This window comes from Perna viridis, chromosome 9, assembly GCF_037379345.1.
Source record: "Perna viridis isolate PV_CMFRI_1.1 ecotype Kerala chromosome 9, ASM3737934v1, whole genome shotgun sequence".
NCBI classification, from domain to species: domain Eukaryota; kingdom Metazoa; phylum Mollusca; class Bivalvia; order Mytilida; family Mytilidae; genus Perna; species Perna viridis.
Window position 1 is genome coordinate 32,198,071 of NC_142453.1, and position 8,541 is coordinate 32,206,611.

The 8,541-nt window shown below is 35.3% G+C and overlaps 1 pseudogene; it reads left to right on the top strand.

Annotated features, from left to right (window-relative positions):
* The first annotated feature begins 4,852 nt into the window (after positions 1–4,852).
* Positions 4,853–7,175, top strand: LOC148607849 (uncharacterized; annotated as a pseudogene).
* Positions 7,176–8,541: the final 1,366 nt, after the last annotated feature.

Sequence of the window (8,541 nt, forward strand, 5' to 3'; positions counted from 1 at the left end):
ACCTCTAACGGATACAGTTTAGTGATAGGACGTGACGTAAGTCGTATATCTGCTGATCTCGCTATTCCGTCTCCTCCCGTGTTGAGCTTGTCCACCACGGCTAGTGTCCATTTGGGCCTCGGTGTATCGTCATAAACTTGTACAACATCGCCGGTTTTTATAGTTTGTTCGTTTTTCCCTGTGTTCCGGTGATATTCTCGTAGAGATGTAACATATTCGTGTCTCCATTTACACCAAAATTGTTGTATGATGTTTTATTTGAATTTTGATACTTTGTTCACAAATTCATGAGTCATGATATGCAGTGAGTTTGTAAAGTCTCTATTCTCCGGGTAGGGAAGGGAAGTTATTCTTCGCCCGTAAAATAAGTGAGCTGGAGTAAATGGTTCTTCGTCTGACGGATCCGATGAAACGTCTGTGAGTGGTCGGTCATTTAGTACAGTCTCACCTTCGGTAGTAGTTCTAAGCTGATAAGTAAGTGTTCTAACATTTTCTTTATGCATTTTTTTGTAAGACCTATCAGCCTCTCCCTCCAGCCACCATACCATCCTTCAGGCTCCTTTAGGTATAAATTTCCATGTTGTTCCGTAATTGTTGAGTTGGTCTACAAGTAATGGCGATCGTGTAAGATAAACATCACTTCCAAGTGAAAGACACCTGTGCTGGCACATGTGAATAGGCAAATATATACCTTTTTGATTTCTCCATTCTTGTTTCTACCATTTAACGCACCTGTGAAATCCACACATGTTACAGTAAATGGTGGTTCTTCTCTCAGTCTATCTTTCTGAAGTGGTGAAAGGTTGGGTGCCGAATAGGGTCGGCTTATAATTTTCCTGCAGTTCACGCATTTACGTATGACACTTTTAAGTGTTGTGTATGTCTGTTTTCCTTGTCTGGTCTTTGTCCCTGGATTACATTATTTTGATTACTGCTATAACCTTGGTTCCCTTGATTACTCTTTAACAACTTGTCTTATCGCAGGTATCTAATAACATTCTTCCATTCTGGCCATTTGTCTTGATCAATGAGCCAACTGGGACCGTCCATCCATAGTTTGCTCTCTTTGTATTTGTCTGCTGAAATTCCTCTTGATAACAAATCGGCCGGATTACAATCAGTTGGACCGTAATTCCACATACATTTGTTTGAAAGTTGCTTGATCTTTCGAATACAATTCGCTACAAATGGTTTCAAGTTCCTTGACGAATTTAACCAATTTAAAACAATTTGGTTGTCGCTCCATAACATGGCACGTGTAAATCCTGTATTCTTGGTGATGTGGTCTAACAATCTACTTCCGATAACGGCAGCCATCAGTTCTAATCTGGGTATTGTAAGTTCTTTTAGCGGCGCAACTCTGCTTTTTTGCCATAATGAGTTTACTTTGTCCCTTTGCTACGACAGATGCACATGCTCCATACGCCTTTTTACTAGAATCTGTAAATACATGTATGACAATATCTTCATTTTCGTCTGAACTTTCTTCGAAATAATGACGAGGTATAGTTGTTTTCGTAACCTCTTGGACATCCTGTGCAATTTTAATCCACTCTGAGATTAATTTTTATTAGTAATACCTGGTCCCAGTTCAATTTTTTCTCCAACAGCTTTTGCATAAACATCTTGCATCGGACAGTTACTGGACTTAAAATTCCAAGCGGATCGTACATCCTGGACGCTTGTCTTAAAACTTCCCGTTTTGTGATAAGTTCCCCATCGATTTCTAGAATTCTTGTCTTAGCGAATCCTTATGTATCGTTTTCCGAATACCAACGTAACCCTAATGTCTTGATAGGTTGATAATTATCTAAAACATTTTCCATGGTAGCTAGGTTTTGTAGTTCTTTGCTATTTTAAGCCCACGAGCGTAAGTTGAAAATAATTGTCGAGCAGATGTATAGAAGGTTGATAATATTTCTTCAGATTTGAAACTTGATAGGATATTGTCTACATACAAATCCTTTGTCATTTTTTCTGTGATTTCACATCGATTGTCTTTCATATGTTTCAATAGTACAGCCCTAAGTATAAAAGGTGACCAAGTGGCACCGAATAGTACGGACTTGAACTTGTAAGATTTAAGTCACTGTTAGGGTCTGTTGGATTACTAGGCCAGAAAAATATTGTCACGTCCCTATCCTTTCTCCAGTCCAATGTTTATAAATGCCTTCTCTATATCTGTACTCACCTTGTACTAGTTCAAACGAAATCTCATCACAATTGCAGTTACGTCATTCAATGTTGGTGGTACAATTTATAACCAATCATTCTGGCTAGCACTGTCTTTGTTCTGTCTACAGCTACAATCACATATAATTCTGATTGGCATGGTCACTGAATCATTCTTCACCGGATGGTGAGGTACGTATGTGACTTCGTATTTTGAACGACTTCATCGGTTGTTACTTTTTCAATAAAACCTCGATTCACCTTCTCTTGTATGATTTCGGTGTACTTGTGTAGCAACTGTGGTTCTTTACTTAAACGCCTGACTATATTTCTAGTTCTTTGTAAATCAATTGTCTTATTTACCGGTAATGAAGGGTGATCGGTTTTCCATGGTAACTTAGCATGGCAACGGTTGTTATGGTAGGCTGAAGAATTTTCGTACCTTACAAGGAAGTGTTCATGTTCTGTATTTGTTTTCTTTGTCTCGACACCAATGTTTTCGATTTCCCAGAACTTTTCTAAATGGCATTCTTCTACCTTGTGAAGTTGTGAGATACCATAACATTCAGCATTGAACTTGTACATTGTGTTTGTTTGTTTGTTTGTTGTTGTGGGACCAGACAGTAGATAAGCAATCTTTGATTTTACTGCAGTTGGACCATTGCCTCTGATAATACGGTCTCCGACGATGTTCCAATAATAGTCAGTCCCTATCAGTAAGTTTCGAACCTATTATCGCTAGTCACTGGGTGCGCTAATTTCAGTCCGCGTATATGGTTTAATTTAGTGACGGAGTTAACATGGGTCTGTATTAGTACGGCAATTTCTGGTATTACAAGTAAATTGAGCGGGATTTTTTCTCCCTCATCGGTTTCTAGTTTGATATTTGCTGATCTCAGGCGTCTTGTTTGTCTGTTTTTCTTCTTATATTTATTTTGAGTTAAAATTATAGGGGAAAAGTCCTAAATTTGCGATTTCTTCGGACATCGTAATCAATTACCTATTTACTTTCACTTTACAAACCGACTTCGTGACGTCACAGTTCAACCGGTCATGGTGGCGCCCATAGGCCCGGGAAATTCAAATTTCCTAATTTTAAATCTCGATTTATTAATTAAGAAAATGAAATTAATTTGTTTCAATTTGATTTTTATGAATATTTAACAAATTACTTTCGATATTTATGACGTTCACAACAACATGGTCTTTCCCTTTAATACAAATTACAGAGATTTTTTAAAAATATTATGTTAATTTATGAAAGGATGATATTAGTAATTCGTCTTTCTATACGATTTTCTCAAACTAAATCAACATCACATATCAGTTTTACATTTCCCTCTACATAACATTAGTTATTTTCATTGCACCGCTATTGTCTGGCTGACGAATGTAGTTCGTGACGTTGCAGAGAATTGCAATGACTTTAAGATAAAAAAAGATATTCATATACCTATCACTGTTCGACAAATATGAATGAATGAATTCTGGTCTCAAATGCTAAACATACAGATTGCTAAAACCATTTTGGTATTCAAATCGTATTAAAATGTACATGACATACATGTAAATGGATATGCATTATATCATGTAGGTTTCAAAATTTGAATAAAAAATACTCAGATTTATTTAAGTACCATACTGTGTAAGAATCAGGCAAGTGGTGGCACATCATCTTGCTCAATTTGGTCATTTTTGCCTGAAACGTATTCAAATACATCTAGAAAACAACTATTTAGCTATTCGAATATATCCTGAAGCATTGGTGTCGTAGATAGTTTTTGACAGGTTATGTACGGAGAAAGTTTCTGTGGTGCATTTGAACTAAATTTGACCTATCAATATCTTAAAAAGTGTACAAACACTTTGACAGTAATTTCTTGAAGTTATAAGGTATAAATACTTGGATAATACAATATAATATCTGTGTTTTAATTCAATAATTGTTATATTAATAACAATAATATTGCGGATAAAAATAGTTAATTTGATTTTGTTTACGGAGGAAGACCTAGGGTTAGGGTCATAACTCATGAAATCAGTGATATGTTTGTATTATATTTAATTTCACAAAAGCCTCTCAAGCTTTTGTTTGAAGCGGAATAAAATGAATCCAAGTTAATTAAATGCTTACATAGGATTGATGTAAAATGCTAAATACAAACGTTTGAAAGATTTTATAGAGTTATGTCCCTTACCCTAGGTCTACCCCCTTAAACAAAACATTTGCCCTGTTCTCAAAAAGACATAAGTACATACTAAAATATAGACGTTTTTAATACAAATCAATTTCAAAAATCAGTTGCAAATTGAACCTCTGAGACGAAAAAGAAGACAGAAACAGTCAAATAAGTTTATGAGAGCTTTGTCGACTGTTTATTAATTTCAAGAGTATTCTTGATTCTAAAATAACGTATTTTCTACTTTAAAATTACAATACCATTTCTTTTATAACTAACCGAGTATCGACATTTTCTCATCATTAATCAATCATTATAACGGGTGTAATAAGGTCAAACATACGTAGATCACGCGCTATAAGCTAAAAAAAAATGATATCATGTCTGATCTAATTGATTAAACTGGTTATATAAACAAATAACATGAGAATGAAACAATAATAAGTGGAGCAACAATTAGCAACTTTATCTACAAAATGAATTCCTATATTCATACACCGATGAACGAAAAATATATTTATGAAACAATTCCATCACCAGTCAAAGTTTGCCGAAAAGTTTCCCAACAAAGAGGCCTTTTTATACTACTGAAATGATATGCACCGCACGCACCTCTCTGACATGCAAGCAATACTATGATCAGTCTGTTAAGTTTGCTAAAGAACTGGTAACATTAGGACTGAAACCTGGAGATATTATTGGAATCGCTTTGCCAAACATATGCGACTGGTCAGTATGTCATTTTAGGATACTTTTTGTCGGCTGTTTGTAAATGGGTTTGACCTTCACACAGAAGAACGGGGAAGATGTTAAATACGCCATTGAAAAAGCAGGAAGATGCAAGGCGTTAATAATCGACGGCATGAAATTTGTTGGCCATTCGAATATTGTCGCAAATTTGTTCGGTCACACTGTTAAAGAACACGGATTTCCGAAAAACTCAATAACTTTCAAAGAACTTGGATACATTATCGCATCGACGTCTCACGAAAACTGCTCTTTTTAAATATCTCGTGTGATGGAAGCTATTCAGTTGATGTTGAACTACCAATAATAAACTAAGATGATGTTTGTATTATATTTCAAACGTCTAGCACTACTGGTTTCCAAAACTATACCATACACTGATGCTGGACATTTGCATGCATCCCAACGTCCATACGAATTCTTCGACCTCCTTGAAACTGATCTGTATTTCAGACCTGCCTTCTTTTCATGGTTAGTTGGATATGTTTACAGCTTATTGATCTACGGATGTACCTGTATAACGGTAGAAAATTTCATGGCTTTAGGGTCAATTGAAAAGATCTCAGAAACTTTCCTATACATTTTTAAGAAAGAGGAATGCACATGGGCGGCCATTTTTGCGTTCTGTTTAAGCAGCATAGTAGAACTTCAGACTTCAACAAACCTCAACAAACCTCATAAAGGCCTACTTATTTCCGGACATCCAATTCAGAAGTCCGTTGGAATTGGTATTGGAACTATAACCAAGAAACTGTTCATTTGTTATGGTAGTACTGAAAGGAATTTGATTAATGTAAAACGGGAAATATCACATATTGATATGATTGTCGTTAATTGTGGAACACCTATTGCTGGTACAGAAGTTAAGGTGGTCGATGCATCATGATGATAAAGTTATAGTTCCCCGTGGACAGCAAGGACACATTTATGTTCGGTCACTGACCAGATTTCAAGGATATATGAACGACGCCGAAAACACAGCACTAGTTCTTAATGTTTCTGGTTGGTTTAATACACATGATACAGGGCGAATCACTGAAAACTGAGATCTAATTTTCTTCGGACGGAAAACTGATATGATTAGTACTACCATTGGACGTCGGTTATCGCCACGTACAATTGAAAAATAAATCAAGGGAACCAAGGTTATAGCGGTAATCAAAAGAATGTATTTCAGGACAAAGACCAGACATGGAAAACAGACATTCACAACAAAGAATATAGAGTAACTAAAATCATACATACAAAGTAACAAAAGCAAATGAGCAACTCGGACTCCACTAAAAACTGGGAGCGTGAACCAGGTGAAGCTTGCTAATGCAGCACGAAGACGTCAAATATGTGAATGTTATCCCCATTCCAGATAAAATAGTATATCAAAAGTCCTGCGCTTGTATTATATGTCGCGACGGTTCGACTGTGGAATGAAATTAGTTCCGTTATACGCAAAAACATTACTGCTAAACCAAACACTTTTGAGATAGACCTGTTTCTATCTGACTGTCATGTTTTTGTGGAGTCATTTCCAATGTCATTTTCTGGTAAAGTACGCAAGGTTCAGCTGTATGAACAGATCAGACTTCTCCTCAAATAAACACAAAGGCAAGTCATAAACACGAACAGATCTTATGTTATTCGGTTTGTCAAGAAATAAGTATGATTTTACGACTTCTTTAACGAATTGACAACTGATAAACAGTTGAAACAATAACAGCACAAATCAAATTATATTAGTCCGTGGTTTGTGAGGCTCACTGTAGACCCTATCTCATCAACAGAGAAACACAATTTCTCGGCCTTTTTTGCTATAGTTATCATTTTGTGCAGTTTTGGGTTATTAACATGGAACCATAGGATCGAAATAATAACCCAGGGAATCAATATTTGAGAGGAAATAAATAGAATATGTTACAAGGATAACGTCTAGACAAGAGAAAATAGACAAAGAACACGAACAAAATATAAAACAAAACACCTTGAAAAACAAAACTAATTGAGCGACCAGGACTCCACTAAAATCCTGGATCATTGACCAAGCGCACCTATAGGGTAAGCGTCCTATGCATTATAGAAATACCCACAGAGTTGTTTATAATATTTATACCCGAGGTAGACGAAAGAGAAAAAAAATACAAGATGAAAAGAAAATCGCTTCTCGTGGTGCAGATACACCATACGCTAATGTTATGAAATTTGAAAGGGATTTTGACCGCTATGCCTTCTTCAAAATTTCCTTTTCGTTTGGTTTAGTGAATAATAGGAATGATGTACGAATACAGACATATTTATATGATACAATTTTAGTTCAATCGAATCAAATGATACTACATGATTTCAATTTTCAATGTGAGCGATTCAGGTTCCATTTCGGTTAATGCATTTTAATGAATATTACATGTCAAAATTTGTTGTACATGCCAATAGCAAAAATGCATTGGGTTATAATATTCTCCGTCATACCGAGGTGACATCACTTAGCATAACTCAAATTACAAATATTTGTTCAAACCTTTTGATACAAATTTATCTATTTATTTATTTATTGGTATATAAACAACGGTTGACCTTCCAAAAAGTAAATGTCAATTGTATGACAAGGTAATGTCAAAAACTATAACTTTTGGATGGAGATATGAAATGCGCTGCCCGACCTTTATGTATTTATATTGATAACGTATGTTTGTGTGTAATATATCTGTTGAATATAGTATGTTTACATGCACAAGACACCTCATTGACCCTTACTTTACGATGATGTATGATGTAAGTATGTTAAAAATTTACGTGAAAATGATTGTTTTTAAATACACCAGAATTCATTAGGACAATTTAAAACAACATGATTGAAAAAAGCACTCTATAGTTGAGAACAATCAAACCAAATTCACTATTCCTTTCACCTGGTTACGAGAATAAATATAATGAATATGTCAATATGACATCAACCACATCGGTATTAAACAAATGTCAGCTCAAGGCCATTCATGTGTCTTCAATGAACGATGAGGAAACCCTCACACCTCAGGGCAGGATGCAGCTAGTCCAAAAACAACATTTTAAATGAGTACACCGAAATAGTTGCCATGATATACTCCAACAAAATAAGATTAAACTAAAAGTAAAAAAAAACATTGATGAAAATATGAAACTTGAAATTGATGAAATAATCAATAGGATCGTTAAGGTGGGATATTTGTTAGGCTAATATCAAGAAACAATGGCAAACAGTAAACATCCTCTCGTCATTCTTTGTTGTTCCCGATTTTACTTCTTCGCTTTGATATTGCTACTTGTTACATGGACTACCCTCCTTTTGAATAGAGCTTGCCTATCAGTTCGGTAATTTGTTATTCCCCTTCATTTGAACAGATTCTTGCGTTGATGCTTTTCGTTGAAAAATATTTCTTAATGATTTCCAATACTAGAAATGTACAAAAACAGC